The sequence below is a fragment of the Protopterus annectens genome, chromosome 14.part0 (assembly GCF_019279795.1).
Source record: "Protopterus annectens isolate FY-2018-M chromosome 14.part0, PAN1.0, whole genome shotgun sequence".
Classification (NCBI taxonomy): domain Eukaryota; kingdom Metazoa; phylum Chordata; order Ceratodontiformes; family Protopteridae; genus Protopterus; species Protopterus annectens.
This window is the reverse complement of record NC_056748.1, coordinates 1,019,536,155-1,019,554,884: the sequence shown is the minus strand read 5'-3', so window position 1 is coordinate 1,019,554,884 and position 18,730 is coordinate 1,019,536,155.

Sequence of the window (18,730 nt, the reverse complement as noted above, 5' to 3'; positions counted from 1 at the left end):
ATATGCAGACTGCGCATATACTGCAAGAAAGCTGGAAAAAGAAATGAGAAGAGCAGAGGTTAATTTAATTTAACTGAAGAAAATTATATTTAATATAAAGTTAGTGACTATTATTTTTGGGTAGGCACTGCGGTGGTGGTGCTGCGGTAGTGTTGTCATCTCACAGTTAGACGTTGCCCGTTCGATTCTCAGTTAGAGCGTCTTCTGTGTGGCAACATGCATGAACGGGCGTTCCTTCGTTGAAGGTCGTGCATTAGGCCCGGCAAGCCAGCACGTAAAAATCTACTGCCAATCATTAGCAGACCAGAGTTCCACTGTGGCGACCCCTAACCTGGAAAAGCCGAAAGACACAACAACAACAACATTTTTGGGTAGGCAAAATCTCTCTCAGCACTCGTCATCAGGAGGCTGTGATTCTTGCAACCCCTTACTTATTATTATTAGATCTGAGAGTGTTCCACCACAGCGAAAAGGAATTCATTTTCAAAAGTTTGACCTTTGCAGACCATGAAATGTGATTAATTGTGTAAAAATTGATGAGTGAGCCTGTGCCCTACCTACTCTCCTTTCCTCTCTCCTTATTTTCTGTATCCCTTGCCCAAAAGGCTATGTGCTCACAAGTCTAGCAGAAATGCATTTCAGTTCTTGCAGCATTTTTGTTGAATATCTTCTGACTTCATCAACAGTCCTTTTCAAACATAAACAGTATCACTTGACAGAGTAGCAGCAGCTCTGGAAACAATCTTATTACAGAGAAAAATGTAGGAATAGAAAACACTTCCTTTTTTACAAGAGCATCCATTGCTGGAGGAAGTGTTTCGTTATCAAAGAATTGGACTATAGGACCTCATTTTTTTTCCTCGTAAGAAACCTTGTCAGTGAACTTGCCCTGGAAAGAAGCTCCACATAATATACCTGTGCCCATACTATCTCTACTGTTACCTCAAATGCTCTTCCCTAACCTCATCTCCCCCTCTTTTGATGACACGGAGAGAGATAACCACACAGGATAGTGACTTTCTGAAGCCTCTCCTAATCTCTAGCTGCTCGGATATTTTAAGATGTCATAGAAGGCAATGATTTTAATAAAACAAAGGCTGGCTGACACAACATGGCAAAAGAAATGCACACAGTGACATTACAAGGTACCATAGATTTAACCAGAAGCTTACTTTTTGTGACAAGATTTCTGGGTAAATGATCCTGTCACAGGAAACTGCACAGAATATACATGTAGATCAGCATGATAAATGTATAATACTGGATTTATGTACTATCATCAAAAACACAAAATATTGAATAGCAAGTGCTTCAGCAAAAATGCTTTGTTACTACCTTATCAAAAAGTTAACAAAATGAAATTAAACAATTTTTAAGGGGGGGGGGGCAAGCAACTCTGGACCCCCCCACACACACACACAAACATCCCATGCTAATTATATACACCAACTCTGAGAACACACTGTGGGGAAAGGGCAAATCTTCTGCTCTTCTCTGTATCTCAGTCTTTCACAGAAAAAAAAAGTCTGCCTTGTGCGATTACATGATTTTCAATAACTCAAGCTGACTATTTTCTCTTTGATAACAAGAAGATTTACCAAATTAATGTCAACCATAACACCTTCAAGGACTACAAACAAGTGAACCTAGGTGATCTGAACTGACTTTCGCTGCTGAAACATTAACAAGACAAGAGATACTACAAAAAATATTGCAATGGGCCATTCTTTACAATTAAGATCTACTGTGATGGCTGGTATAATTGATAAAGCACATTCTGAAAAGTAAAGCTGTATTAAATTGTTCACTAGCTTCAAATTCTTTATATAACCACAATAGAACAGAACAGAAAAGCAGCCCCAGGAAACCAGAAAAAATAATCTTTTCACTGATTGAAAGATCAGAGACGCTCCATCCACATTAAGAAGCCCACAACTTGTCAACCAGAAGTCAGAGGGGTACGATACCGTTGTCATAGATTGTGTGCTGGGAAAACATCATTTGCTGAAAATCGTTAGCAAGATAGTGCTGTCTTTCAACTCCTAGATCCAGAATGATTTAGAAAGATCATCGTCTGGATAAGTAAAATTTTACTGTTCCTTAATGGTTGGATAAAAACAACTTGTAAGAGATTCAAAACCTTTTTTCTGATATTTGATAGTTGGCACCTGCTATAAATTCTGTTTTGTCATTATAGATTAAATTATTTGCTTCAGGATTTAAATTCTCCCTAATTGCAAGAAAGGTTCTATTATTGAGAAACTATACAGGCTGGAAAGTATCCTTCTCATAGGAATGACATGCTTTCCAATGTCATTCCTCCAGACACTGGAAGACAAGGATAGTGGTGTCATTAATTATGCTTTCTAATATTTTACTGCAAAAATAAAAATATGCTGAACAGAAATGGTCACTGGTTTTAAGAATGAAAGACACGTTACATAGACTTTTGCTTTTACTTCTTCACAGCAATACATGGAACAGAATTGGCTGTATCACATGGGTTGTACCATGAATCACCAACTTCCTTCTTAAAAGGACAAAACAAAAAAAAATGCCCAAAAACCAACAGGGTAAAAAGGTCTTATTTTTCTTTTTCTTTTTTGCAGGGGACAAGCAACCCTGCACCTCGCACTTTCTTTCTTTGTATATACATATCCTCTAAATGTATCAAATGGAAGCGGTTAGATGAGTTTAGCTCTGCCAAGAATGAAATCCTGCTACAGGCACTCAGGAAAGAGGTCCCCACCAACCTTTTTGAGACCATATGTGGGGCAAAGTGGTTCATGATATCAATAGTGTGGGTGGGAGGAATTTCACTGCACTACAATGTGGGAAGCAAAGCAATAACACGATGAGGCTGGTCTTACAGAATGCATTCAGTGTTAAGGAGAAAATGCTGCAACAAGATGGAGATGCCTCCTGCTGCAAACCTCACAGATAAAAAGTCATTCTTGGCACCCCTAGAGGGAGATCATGATGAAATGAGTATTATACAAGGGGGCAGAGCTACATGTTCTGGGAGCAGCCAGATAGTAGATATCTCACATAGAAACTGGTAAAGTTAGTAGCCATACTACATACGCTATATAGTAATTGTTGCCTGCCTGACATCAAGGAGCATGCACTGACTACTGCATGTTTCTGCACATATTCATCAAGTGTTCAGACTCAGGGGCCTGCCAACATGCATCCATCTACCATTTGCATGGGCACCACAGGACATCATAGCTTGTTGAGTGAGCACATTACTCTAATGTTTCATGATTTCGTTTCCTGCATATTCACAGGACAGACATTTGCTATAGTGACACCTGTAAAGGCAGGGTCAGAACAACAGTCTAAGTTCAGCACCTGCACAGTGTCTGACAATGATGTTAACAGACAGAGTCACAGTCTCATGAAATGCTGACACTGTCTCCTGGCATGTCCTATGTCCTCTACACAGGATGACAGTGTGGCCTCTCTCACATCTGCTGCCTAGAAGATGCACAGTGCCGGTAGTTCGCTATTCCTGACAAGGAAGCTCCAGTGTGACTGACAGCAATATTATCACTGGGCTGGCGGTGACAGACAAGAGCTCTATATCTGATATGTAAATGCCCACTGTATAGCAGGCTATCACTGGTTCAAGGTGCCAGTCACAGTCAGAACCACACACAAATGTATAGGCAGCTCTACATACTAATCAACAAATGCATTGGGCTATAATCTAGGTACAGCCTACAGTTACCCACACTGACCTGAAGATTATTGAAATGATGTGTTACCCTTGCAAGAATGTGACCTAGCACTGCCAATGTCTATGTGAAACAATGAAGTCCAGGGATGATGCCATAATTAAACAGCTGTGGTCTATGGTGGTGCAAATTACACCCGTGGCCACCTTGATGTGGATGTCAGCTAGTGCCGCCACTGGTGCCCTATACCCCAGTGTTGCCCATGTTTGGCAGCATGTATGCACAACTGCTGGTTGCACAAGATAAGGGAACAAAGTCTGCACCTGCCACAATTAAGGTACCAAAATACCTCACCACATGCTGGGGACAACTAGCTTGCAAAGCCAATCTGAGTGGAACCGTGGGCTTCTCCTACATATTGTATTCCACCAATTCTGTCAAGTTTGCATCTTGGGGATCTTCTTCACTAGATATGTCTGTCCATCACAGGTATCACACTGAGCAAACTACATGAAACTATAGTAGCTCTCCTACCCAGATAGCAGCAGAAATTACTATGGCACTGATAACCCCTCCCTGTGACCTACATCTCAGCCTTATTGACCAATAGCCCCATGCCTTCTGGTTGCAGAGGCAGCCTAGCATCTTTGTGTCCTTTGACACCTGTGCGTAAGATGATGTCTGTGACCCTCACTACCTACCTTTCTGAACAATGTATGTGGAGATGTCTGAGTCACAGTGTAACTCAAGCATGCACAACCCAGCATAGCCTCTACAGACTGCTACTTGTATCACATTGTTCAGTGTGACAAGAAAACTGTCAGCATATATGTATCAGGGCCCAAAGAGATGGGATAGATCTTGCTGCATTGCCTGCGCTGCTGTTTATCATGCACAAAAATGTCTGGAGCATGTGGTACAGCTGCTGGTTACTGGTTTTCACCATCAGACTTACCATTGGGGGATTATGTCCTATAGCTTGTTATGGGTCCTGCTGCTGTGGGTGTAGAGGGTTCTGGGAATGTAAGATGGTCTGCATACTTCCTAAAATCAGATTATGTAGCATGTGGTATATTGTAAACACTGGTTATGACTTATGCAGCAGAATTAAAATTTCTGCAAGCTAAACACATTCTCTGCTACAGTCCTGATTTGGGTGCGGATAGTATTATGTTGATGTTTAGCCATACTTTTTGGCTTTATAATGGCATTCATCGATAAGGGCTGCAGTAGCTATTCTGCATTGGCTGCAACACTTTAGTGACATATAGTGGATGTAGAAACATGGGAGGGTTAAGACATGTGTACATATTGTCTGAGGCATATGGCTGCACCAGTGTGTCTTCGCTTACCTACTATATGGATCTCTGGATTGTCATTGTACAGAAAGCAGCAGTACAGCTGGGAGGCATTTTCACTCTCAGGGTGTTGTACAGACACATGGATTATGAGCATCTAACATTGCACAATGTGTGGAAGTTGATGGAATGATCTGTGGAAACTAAATGGGGGTTTTACTGCCATAGGGGCACAATCAATAGCTGTCATAGATCCAATACTTCAGAAAAGCAGGCAGTAATATAAAAGCTACTAATGATGGTGGTTCTCTCTAGGCCACTGCCATGTTGTGGGAGCAGATGTGCTCAGCACATGTCAGAACTTCATCATGGTCCCTGGTTTGTCTCTAGAAGATCACTGTAGTTAGAATGGTGACAGTTATGCATACCTTAAGTGTCCACTGGAATGGTAATTTCACGGGTTCCTCCATTTGCAGGATGTGAGCCATTCATATCAACCAATGCCTGTATAATGTCTCTGTCCACATGAAAGTAGTCCAGTAACTGCTGATCTGTCAGCTGGCATGACATAAATCTTTGACATTTACTGCTTTTACTGATACATAATGCTGTATTTCACCCCTGGGGAATGTCAGTATTACCAATGAGAGGCTACTGTACAATACCCGCTGTTGTTTTAAACACATTACCATATTCTCTCGTGCAGCACTACACATTTTAGTGTGTTTTACTACGCTACAAGACTCTGTTTTACTTCCTGCCTGATGACTGTGAATCCTGACCTGCTTTCACGTATCCTCATTTGCATGTTATTCTGCACTCATTATGCTGTGCTACTCCATTTGCATGCCATTGGACAGTCAACTGCATACCCCTTTTTCTGTGCCTTTATGTTCTTTGCTCTTTACATGGGTGTATGATTTGCTACATAGCTGTGTGTGCTAAATTTTGGGGCAACAGCATGCTGCATTCTTGAAAATCTGAACTTATAGATTTGATCACTATAAAGTGAGAATATTTACTAATAAGGATAAACAAATATTCTATTCCATTTATAGTACGAAAAAATCTGTACTAGCTTCTAAACCCACATTGTTTTTATTAGCTCTGACATACACATAGGAGCAGTTGAACTCTTATGTTAATACGCCTGACACAATCATTGTCATCATCAACTCCTTTTTTCCCATTTTCTTCGTGGGGATTGGGTGTTGTATTAACTGTTGCCCCCTATGCTGATTCAATGCCACTTTCCTGCCATCTTCGATAATCAGGTCTGTCACTGGTCTTCTCTCATGAAATCCATCCATCTCTTTGCTGAATGCCCTCATTAAGTCTTGCCTTCTTCCTGTTTCTCCGATATCATCTTCACAAAATCCTCTTCTTCTTTCTTGCACATGTACCTGAACCCCAGTAATTTGTTTTCTGTGGCCTTTTCTGGGGTCTATATCACATTGTCAAATTAACTATTTAGCAAATACCTATTTGTTGAACTCTGTTTGTCAAAACCACTGTATGTCGAATGACATTTTAAGCAAAAGTTTTCCCAGGCAAAATAACGAGTAGTCCAACCACCGATTGTCACAAAAATAACAAACAAAATTTAAAAAACACTCAGGTGGGGGGGCTGTAGCCCCAACTCAGAGATTACAATACAGTAGGGAAAAGGGCAAATTCCCAGTTATGGACCACTGTTTTTTTCTCCCTAAGAAATAATTTGCTAAAATGATCATCCAATGGATAGAGCTTTCAACAAAATGTATTCGCTAAATAGTTTGTTTGACAATGTAATACAGACCCCAGAGCATTCAACAAATATGCATTTGGTAAAGTTTGACAATGTGATATAGACCCCCTTTTCTGCAATTAAAGTAACTGGTTTCTGCTCAGATGTCATAATTTCTTCATGTATTTTGTAATGTGAAATCTACCACCCACATCTAATACTTCATCTCCATCACCTCTAGCTTTCTCAACTGCTTTGTCTTCAATCCCCCAGTTACTGTACCATACTGTAGTACTGGTCGCACAGCTGTTTTGTTCAGCTTACTTTTCACTTTTTTTGACATTATTCTGTCACACATTACCCTGACATTCTGTGCCAGATGGCTGTTTGTGCTTTTGACCTCCTCATTCAGACTTCCCTTTTCCCCAACCACACCTTCCAGATACTTAGAGCTCTACTTTTTTTTTTTTTTTTTGCAATTCTACCTTCTATATCAGTTTTCACCTTCTGATTTCCCCATTTACTGCAAGGACAACTGTCTTATCTGTACTCAGTTTCATCCTATGTGCCTTCAATTTTGTACTCCATTCGCCTATTCTTTACTGAAGTTCAGAGTCTACTTAAAAAGCCACATTGTCTGCATATAGCAGCTTTGTTGATCTGTCCCCTCTGACCTGTTTGCAAATGTAGTCCATCATCAGTATGAACAGCGGTTGGTTCAAAGGTGAACCCTGATATACACCCTCTCTCACTGAGAACTCCTCTGTGAGTCTGACTACTGTCTGTACTTTGGGACACTGGGTACTTTAACATCTTACTTAAAGTATACTTGAAGTCTAAGAATGCCGAGTTGGACTCTTTCCTCATCTCTAACTTTTTCTCTACTAACTTATCTCATTGCAAAGAAAGAGTCAGTTGCGCTGCATCCTAATCTGAATCCAAACTGCTAATATCTTACTTTCTACTTCTCTGTGCTTTCATTTATCAATGACCCTCTCCAGCAGACTGATGTTGTGTGACAGTAGTTTGATACCTCTATACTGTCTACTGATGTGAATTTCCACTTTGATCTTATATACTGACACTATAATGTTTATTCTCCAGCCACTTGGGATATGCATTTCACTCCATACTGATATGTGTGCCCTCAGGATTGATTTCTCCCTTAACTCACCCAACATCTTGATCATTTCTGCAAGTCATGACTTCATTTGCGCCTGCTTCATTTTCCTTAGTGCTGCTCTCACTTATTCTGTGGTGAGCTCTTCTTTTTCTTTCATCATAGGCTGTGTCTAGGGAAGTACAGCTTTTTTGTGGTTTTCTTCATTTAGGAACTGCTGGAGATATTCCTTCCATCCAATTGAGCATTATCAGTTTAGTTCCATTTATCAAACAGCTAAGAGTATTTGGTGCCATAATGCCATTCTCATGCTTCTCATATAGGTTCATAGTTTCAGAGGTACTAGTGTGTACCTTCTTTTGTTTCTTCAGATAAATGTGAATGTCTTGATACAATCACTGTAATATTGTTCTCTCTTATCATGCATCACTGGGACATATAATTATGTACAGAAAACATTACAGCTTGTTTTTCTTACATAAAGGTGACTTTGTCCTGAGATTGTAAAAAAATGCTCTCTGCCACATTATGGTCTATCATCGGTGTAAAGGATTTTCCATACAAATCAAAGTGAAACCATTCACAGCACAACAATATATGGAGCCTTTTTTCTCTTTTTGTGAATATCTCTGTTTGATATCTGTTTAGGATTTTCGGTATAGACTAAAATGTTGTTTTTGTGTCCTTGCATTTGACATAATACAGCACATAAACATACAGGGTCAGCACCCACTTCTAAAATAGTTTCACTATGTGGATTAAAATAGCTCATTGGTGTTTGTGAACTCAAAGTCTCTCTATATTTTCCATGTGTAAATTGCTGCTTACTTGTCCATTGAAATGCAATCTATTTCATTAGCTCTGCTTAAAGTGATGTCATAGTTATAACATTTTTATCTCCATGCAGTTTGCTGACCATCAGGCTTCACTATGGATCAGTCCTCTTTTACTTGTAGCTACGAGCTGATCACATAAGCAGCTATCTATGCAGCTGTTAGGGTTTTTATTTAATGGATCTAACACCCCACTCCTGCTGCTGAAGTGGGCACCCTTGTCACCTTGAGGATATCCTACATTCTCCTCATAGTTTGTGTGCATGTTGCCACACACATGACCCCTTAGAGATGCTGTCATTTCCTTGTGATCGTCAAGTCCATGTCCTGTGGTCCTAAGGTCATTGTAAACATGCAGGCTGCCAATAGGATGGGAGAAACTAGCTGACCTTAATCACTGTCTCTGTCCTGCAAGGATCGAAGAGCAGGCATATGCTGCCCACTCTCACCTTCCCTTCAAGGTCTTTCAGCACCTGAGCCACCAATCAGTCTCAGGTGATCAAGGCCATAATTAGGGCTTTAACCTTCTATGCCACAGAGCAAAGTCATATCGTAGTACTCATTTTATTCATAAAGTATAAATTATAATTTACCATGCTTAACAAATTCCATGCATAGTTTATATTTCTTTGTTAAATTTGATGAAGCCCTTAACTTTGGTTGTGTCAATTGACATTGTTCTGGCTGAAAAAAGGAAATTATAATATTATAATACAGCTTTATCAAATTATCATTTGTCTTTGTCATATTTTGAAATATTTTTCCAGCAGAACAAACACCAGACACAAGACTCTTGTACTTTTTAAGGTCCACATTTATGTGGAGAATTGTATTATACAACTAATCTAGCTATAGTTCTAGTTACAGCTATCCATATTTCAAAGCCATTTTACTAAATATTTTGACATCATCATTTTTGTAATAGTTTCATCTGTTAAGGATGCTTCCTGCTTCTCTCATTGTATTGATAGTTTGCATATTGCATGTCTATGCCCATGAGAACTTCTCCAGGCTGTTTTTCTTTTGAAGGAGTTACCAAAAGTCTGGAATAAACTGAATTCAAGGTACCAAATAGTCACCAATAACCAGACCAAAGAAAGCACCTTGGAAGGATGGAAAACAGCAGTCCAAAGGTTCGATTCCAAAAGTTTAATGTTAATAACATCAACACATAAATGCCTCCACAAATAACACTGTGTTTTCGTCCCTAGTATACAGACTTCATCAGATGCGGACAGTTTACACTAACACCACTTTTATACTCCTCCCATTATTCAATTAAGACAGTGAAATGATTTTATAATGCTCAGTTGAATAAAACACATTAAAATACTAATACTGGTATTGAAGAGTAATACCTACAGAGCCAGGTCTGTGACCTTTCTAATACTGTTCATTTTTTCCATCTCTTTTCCTATTTTACTTTCTTTTCTGTTACATGAAATGTAACCCTGAGTATGGTTGTACTACAAGTTACACTCACTGGTTAAAACCTAGTTTCACTTGGAAGCCTTTCAATTTTCTAGCAGCTTGGATTAAGTCCTGGTTACTTACCCAGCTACTTAAATAACCTGGTGCTACTGTGTAAGTTTACATTTTTAATAGATAAAAGATATTTAGGGATTGTATTGTCTGATTACTTATCTATCATGAACCTTAACAATTTAGTACCTGCAGCTATGACATGCTACTTGCCTAGCCTCATTTATCCTTTGGTGGGAAATGCCCCATAACTGGCAGAGGAATCAGCAGTGTGGCAGAATGGTGCAGCAGTTAGCATTGTTGCTTCACTGTGCTAAGTACTCCACTGAGAGTTGGCAGGATGGAGCATGTCTTCCCTATGTTCATGTGGATCATTGTTGGATGCTCTAATTCCTTGCCACATCCAAAGACATAGTGTAGATGAATTAGTTAGCCTATAAATTGCCCATGTGAGTGTACATCATGCATAAGTGTGTGTGTGTGTGTGTGTGTGTGTGTGTGTGTGTGTGTGTGTGTGTGTGTGTGTGTGTGTGTGTGTGTGTGTGTGTGTGTGTATGTATAAGTGTATAACTGTGTGTGTATGTATAAGTGTGTGAATATGTGTGTGTGTGTGTGTGTGTGTGTGTGTGTGTGTGTGTGTGTGTGTGTGTGTGTGTGTGTGTGTGTGTGTGCGGGCTTATGTGTATGCGTCTACCCATTTAACAATAGACTGGCATATTATCCATTATTAGCATGCCTGTCTTGGGGCTAGTGGGTGCCTGGATATGTCCCAGCAGTGGTTAACTTGAGAACGAATTAATTAATAAATATTTCAACTGTATACAAATATTCCACAGCAATGTTTCATTTGTCTAGCACTGTTTCTTACATATGTATGTGCCCTGGCTACTTTAGGCAAAGAAATAAAGTATATTTCACTGACTGCATGCATGAATAAACCTTGATGACTGAGACCCACAAAAAATTTGTAAATAATAAGTGATCATGTATAATTTACTGAATCCATGCATGAGAAAACCTGGATGACTCAAACACAAAATATATCCAAATAATGCAATACTTATTCATTGCCCAAATAATAAGTTGCAAATAAGCAGATACTCATACCTCTGGCATGCATGTACCTCTCATCTGTACCTGATTTTGCAGAACAACCCTAATTTTGCCTAATATTTTTGCCCTATCCTCATAAAATTTTTAATTTTCTGGTAAATCACTAAAGACTACAGGCAGTAGGGCAAGACATTAGAGTTTTATACTCTTATAGATAAGATAAATTGCATGTTGATGCAAAACCGATTGTTCTATTAACTCTTCAAGTGAATTAGAGTAATCCCTAAAAAAAAAAAAAAAAGTTTTTACTCTTGAAAGGCTTTTTAGCCAAGGCACCAGAGCGGTGAATACATTTCTTTGTACATTAATCTGTGGCGGTCGTATTTTGGCTTTTGCCTTCATTTGTGTGTGGTTTTAATATCTAAAAATTGCCTCTGATTTTGGACCTTTGTTCTTCATTATTTTTAACTTTGTCCACAATTGTTGAGAAAGGAACTTAATAAGCCTTTGCATGCATGATCTCTTTATATAGAAATGACAATTTGTTAAGAAATGAAATGGTAGTAGACATGGTTTAGTACCTCATGCTAATAACTGACATGACTTATGAAAACAGTCTGGGTGACTAAGAAGGTAGGCAAAATAACAAAATGTGACTATAATTCTTAGTTGAAATCAACCCATAATTAATGGATGAGATTCAGAATAAGAACAAATGTTGTAGAATTGACTCAATCCATCCTTCTGTAACTATATCAATGACTGCATGTTTTAGAAGATGGCAGATATTAATTTGACTGCACCCAATTGCTAATCTAGGTTTAACAAAATATGCATTAACCACAAAGCATAGAGGTAGCACACATGAAATCCAGCCCACCACATCATATGAGTGCAATCAATTGTTTCGTAACACCATTCCAGTACCATATTTTACCATATTCTATGTCACTGTGCCTACATGTTACCGAACCACAGCTAAAGCACTGATTGGAACAGTCAGAAGGCCTTCCCTATTTGCTTTTTAACAGAAGGGTAAGAAACTGCAATTTGCAGGAAGATAGGTGCTCAAGGTTATGTTAAGAAAAGCTAATACTTCAACTGTAGTCAGGAAAATGAGAAATGAAAAGAAGATTAAAGCTTAGCAGTTTATTTAATGCATATCTCTTCAGTATGTTTGCTTTCATTTAACTTTTCTTATTTGCCCTTTTTCTAATACGTACTTAAAAGTACTAAGGAGAATAATAACATCTTAATTGTTGTATAAGGAGTCAAGAACATTTTTTATAGCCATCATGTTTCATTCGTGTCCACTAAATATTCTTTTTGGTTGTTAAAATGCAATATCACTTGAGGCCTTTAAAATAATTTAGCTGTGGTATTAAAATGTGATTGTTATAACTTTAAAGGCAAGATTTTCCTTGTACCATCATACTATATATGAACAAGAAAAGGCAATTATTTTTACAGACGTTAAAAGATAGCTACATGTGATAGATAAATGTACCCACAGATATGTGTATGTTTCCCAGTCTGTTCCTGTTGGTGCTTTAGCTGTGGTTTGGTAACATGTAGGCACAGTGACATAGAAAAGTAAAATATGGTACTGCAATGGTGTTATAAAACATTTGATTGTACTCAGGTCAAATGGTGTCAGGGCGTTGTGTGTGTTATCTCTGTACTTTGTGTTTAACATATAATTGTGTTACACTTAAACTGGCAATAAGACAGATATTTAAAAGTAATATCTGCCATCTTCTATAACATACAGTCACTGATATAGCTACAGAAGGACAGATGGTTTAGTGCGTGTGTGTGTGTGTGCGTGTGTGTGTGTGTGTGTGTGTGTGTGTGTGTGTGTGTGTGTGTGTGTGTGTGTGTGTGTATATGTATATATATATATATATATATATATATATATATATAGTTCTTCTTGAAAAAATCTAATTACCATAATATCAAACTACGGAATGTCGAGACCATAACGTAGTTTTCTCTAAACATTGCAAGTGTAAAACATTGAGTTCTATAACATTGAATCAACAGTCAAAAAGATCGCAGCCCCAAAAAGTGGCAAAAGTACTTAGAAAATAGTGAAAGACCATAACATCGAATGCGGACATAACAGACACACTCTTTCTCTGCGCCCTGTGCAGCCCATAACTAGCCTCTCCATATCCATAACTAGCCTCTCCATATCAACAAGTAGTGTAACTGTAAAGCCAAATCACTATAAATTAGTTAGAAAAAAAAATCTCCAAGTCTCACAACAAAAAATCTGCATTCGAATGTATATACACATACCAAACTCCACTTTTGTAAATAACTGTCATGTGCCATAAACATAGAACTCAAAAATAGAAATCAAACACCATTGATCAATATTTACAGTTCCCAGTTATAAATGCACCTATGAATAATTTATGTATGCTTACCATTCTGAAATTTAGTCAAATGATACAGATTTCCTAGTACTCCAGTGCTACAGTCTATACATTCCGCCATGTTTAGAATTCCCAGATCTGCTTCTTAAAGTGGTAGACACTGCAGGACAGGTAGCTTACATCCTTCTAAGTTGGGAATTGCTGATTGAAGGCTCAGTGTCTGTTATTCTAAAAGTGTATTAGTTCTGGTTTAAGCACTTGGGCTTCAGGCCAGTTATTTTACATTAAGAAGGTTCATGGTCTGCACTCTTGTGGGAGGAGAGGCTGGACTCTGCCCTTCTGAGCTGGGAATTTCTGGTTAAAGGCTTATAGTGCCTGCAAATTTGAACTGTTTTTTACTGAAATTGGTGCGCCTTGTTTGCTGTAGCATAGACTAGATCCAGGCCTTCTGAATCTAGCTTTGTTTGTATAACTTGAGCACTAATCCAGGCCTTCTTTTTTGGAGAAGGTTCCACTGCACCCCAGTGGCAGGAATGTGCAGTTATAACTTGTCTGATTGAAGACTACAGGAACAGGGATCAGTTTTGAGATTTTTTTACTGGTTAATTGGGTAATTTGTTTAAAAGCCTTTTCTGATTGCTTGTAGTCATCAAAAGCAGTTTTAAGTGTATGTTTTTAAGTTTTGTAGTCGTTTAAAGCTGTTTTAAGTGTATTTTTTACTGTTTTTGCCTTATCTTTTCAAAAAAACATTTTTCCTTGTTTCCCACCTTTCTAAGCTAGTATAGTCCAGTTTTCAGGCTAGTGCTGAATTCAGGGCTGTTACAATTTTCTGAGTTGCCCATACCTTACTTGGATAGAGGGAGGTTTCTCTGTTCACCTGTGAGAGAGGGAGTTTTGAGCAGCCATCTGTCCCTGGAGGAGTGGTTCCAGCCCAGAAGTTAGTAGTTTGTGGGCCATTTTGGGCTAATTTCTATCTCTTTCATTTCCCTGCTGTAAAAACCGTGTTTGCACGGTTTTGCACATTCGGGCAGCACCGGTTAGCTAGGGCTAAATTTATCCCGGCTCCACCAAGTCTCCTCTTCAGTTTTTCCCTTGAAAGTAGTCTAACTCTCAACCTAAGCACTTAAAAAAAGCATCCTACAGTCCAGCACTTGCTCAGACTGAATATCAAGCACTAATATACCCCGACACTTGATTGCCCAGCAGGGCAAGGCTCATTATTCACCCCTCACCAACCAAGCGACTAAGCAACTCACCCTACTATTCAGACATGACCAAAGGGCAATTTCAGGTATACTCTCCAGTCCAGCTGGTGAACCTGGGTATCCTGAGGCAATGTTACAACCGCCTCATGTACACAGACAACCCTCTCCTCCTACTACAAAACATTAACATATGCAAGAGATGCAGTTATATAGCTAAACTGGAGGCTAAGCTCTCTCCATCCAAGACTGGAACAGGCAGCCATGAGGAGAAGGTTAACACTTGCACCACACCTCCAGCCTCACATAGACATACTAAACCAGCACTGGCAAAAAATACACATAAATACACAAAATCATACTCGGAGGCTCTAAATAAAAACCTGCAAAAGCATCACAGACCTCAAAAGCAGACACCCAAAAAACCTGCACCTCCTGTCACAAACCAGATAACACATAAAACACAAAATCAGTGTGCAGCACAATCACAGCCCTTAAGGTGAAATAACATACCTAACACACTAGTAATAGGCGACTCTATAGTCAGGCACACTGACGTCCCACTCACTAGGCTGGACCAAGGAGAAGGTTACTGTTAGCTGCCTGTCGAGAGCCAGAATCTGCCACATAACACAAGCACTCAAGTCACTCCAGAACAAGTACAAATATGTCATTGTTCATGTTGGTGTGAATGACCTGAGACATACCTCCCTGGACTACAGGAAAAGAAACATGGAAGAGCTCTCTGATCATGTAGCCCAGGCGGGTATGACCCTGACCCTGAGTAGCATCCTGCCCTCACCAAGAATGATACCACAGTATAAAGAAAAAATTATAAATTTCAACAATTGGCTAAGCTTCTGGTGTCATTCAAAGGGGATCCAGTGTCTGTCAGCATAGGAAAACATGCTTGACAGGCCTTGTTGCTTCGCAAGAGACGGCTTGCACCTGTCACCCCTAGGCTTTTGAATACTGGCCAAGGCTCTTGCTGTCCCCATACTGCCTTTTTCAGGCAAGGCTCAAAAGTCAAACCCACCTCCATAAACAGCACAAATATAAAAATGAGGGTTATGCTACTTAACGCCAGGAGTTGACATCTCAAAATGCATGCGCTCAAAGCACTCCTCAGTATGGAGAAAATCGACATCTGTGCAGTAACTGAAACCTGGTTCAAGGCTCCACAGAGCACCCCAGCACTACCGGGCTACAACTCATACCACACATTTCGGCCACAGAACATGGACCAAAACACAAAAGGAGGGGGTGTATCCATATTCATCAAGGATACCTACACCTCCAGGTTAGTGGCGCAGCATGATACTTCCAAGATCATCCATGTGCAACTAACATCAGGCAAATCTGCAGTGCAAATTGTGGCCTGCTACCAATCACCCTCCATGAACCAGGACCACCACGCTGCCTTTCTGGAGACACTGGAAAACATGAAGGTTCTACCGAACACCCTCATATTGGGCAATTTCAATTACCCTAACATTAACTGGGAAAACTACTCAAGTACAAACTCCCAGGTCCAGGGCTTCCTGGAATTTATCAACTCAAATGCCCTAGATCAACTGGTAAACTCCCCTACCAGAGGTGAAAAGATATTGGACCTGGTCATCACCAACATGGGCGAGAGGTGTTCCACACCAGAGGTCAACCCGTCACTGGTTAGATCAGACCATAAACTAATCACTCTGGATGTCCACACCACACCACCACCTCCAACCAAGGAAACCACCATGAAAAACTTTTCTATAGCAAATTTCACCTTACTTAAGACAGAGATGGTAAGTTTCACAGCCCCCACGCTAAAGCATAACGGTGTCCAAGATGCAGGAACCTTTACAAATGCACTCTATGAGCACCTAAAGGGATGCATGGATCATGCCATCCCTAGCAAAACCAAGACTCACTCCCCTAAGAGAAGGAAACCAGTCTGGTGTACCCCTGCCATAAACAGGCTATACAATAGAAGGAGGAAACTAGTTCAGAAAAAAAGCAAATCCCAAGAAGGAAAGACATTCCTGATCAGTATCAGTAAGAAACTAAGGTCCCTCATAAAATCCTCCAAGGCTAACTTCGAAAGAAAAATAGCCAAGGATTCAAAAGATAACCACAAAGCCTTCTTTAGCTATGTCAAGAATCTAAGTGGCAACTCGCAGATATGCTCTGAGCTAGTGCAAAATAGCACAAAATATACTGAACCCACTGATATTGCCAACATCCTGGCAGATAGATTCAGTGCAAACTTCACCCCCCTCTCACCCCCAAAAGAGCCCACAACAATACCAGAAAAGTGTAGTGCCCTGGAAATCACAGACGCACAGGTGAAAACAGCCCTTTCAAAAGCCAAAAGCACAGCTTCAATGGGGCCAGATGGTGTCCCAGGCTGCGTCTTGCACGAACTACAGAACGAACTAATCCTCCACCTAAACACACTGTTCAACCTTAGCCTCTCCACAGGCTATGTGCCCATAGAATGGCACACAGCAACAGTTATTCCTTTCCACAAAGGAGGGGCCACAACTGACCCTGGTAACTATTGCCCCATAAGCCTGACTAGCCTGGTCTGCAAGGCTATGAAGCGCATCATCATGGAACTCATTAACAAAGACATTGGGAATCTCCAAACACTTGACCCGATGCAGTTCGGCTTTGTTACGGGCAGATCATGCCTACTAATCCTGGTTGACTTCTTTGAGACAGTCACCAAGGCCATAGATGAGGGGAAAGTAGTTCACACAGCCTACCTTGACCTCGCCAAGGCTTTTGACACCATTCCCCACTCGGGAATTATAGAAAAGCTCCCCAGCCTGAACATAAACCCCTACATCATGAGATGGGTTGCCAATTAGCTTACAGACAGAACTCACACAGTAAGAATAGTGGGCTCCAGTTCCAACTCTAAACCAGTCACAAGTGGCATCCCACAAGGTTTAGTCCTGGGACCCCTACTGTTTGGCATATACTTCTCAGAAGTACAGGCAAACACAGGAGGACTACGGCTAGCCAAGTTTGCCGATGACTGCAATCTGGGAGCCATACTTCACTCTCCGGCTGACATGGACATTCTCCAAAAGGGCCTTACTGAGATGGACACCTGGTGTCAAAGTCATGGTCTCAAGCTAAATGCCAAAAAATGCAGTCATCCCATTTGGGAAAAACAAAACACCCATGAATTACCACATAGGTGGCAGCCCCCTTAATACAGAAGAGATAATAAGAGATCTGGGGACCCAGGTAGATAGTAATCTCTACTTTGACAATCATATTGCCAAAGTAGTTAGGAAATCCTTCTATATGGCCCATCTAATTACTAAAGGGTTCACATCTAGAAATAAAGAGGTTATAGTGCCCCTCTACTCGTCACTCATCAGACCCATTATAGAGTACAATGTCCCGTTTGGGATGTACCTCACAAGACACTTCCAACAGCTGGAAAGACCACAAAGGTACCACACCAAGAGGATTACTGTTCTCAAACATAGTCCTATGCAGCCCGACTGGAAAAACTCCAGCTGTACTCAGTGGCATATCGCTTACTCAGAGGTGATCTCTGCCTGACTTACAAAGCCATGTCCAACTCAGAATTGATGGACATGCTCCACCTGAAGAAATCCAAGTCACTGCGAGCCACTCGCTCTAGTGAGGTAAACCTCACTACAACAATAAATAGAAATGCTGGAGGGATAGATTCCTGTCACAGAGACTCCCCATGCTTTGGAACAAAATTCCTGACTACATTAGGCAGGGCCCCTCACTAACACTTTTCAAGAGAAACCTTGACGAGTGGATGGGTAACAGAAAATACACCCCTGGGATCACTTCATTGGCTCTTCTTGACAGAGGCTCAGTTAATTAATCAATGGGGCAGCGAAAGCTGACACACTCTGGCTAAGCTTATAAATGCCCTCGGGCAGATAGCCTAGTACCTACCTATAAACCTATG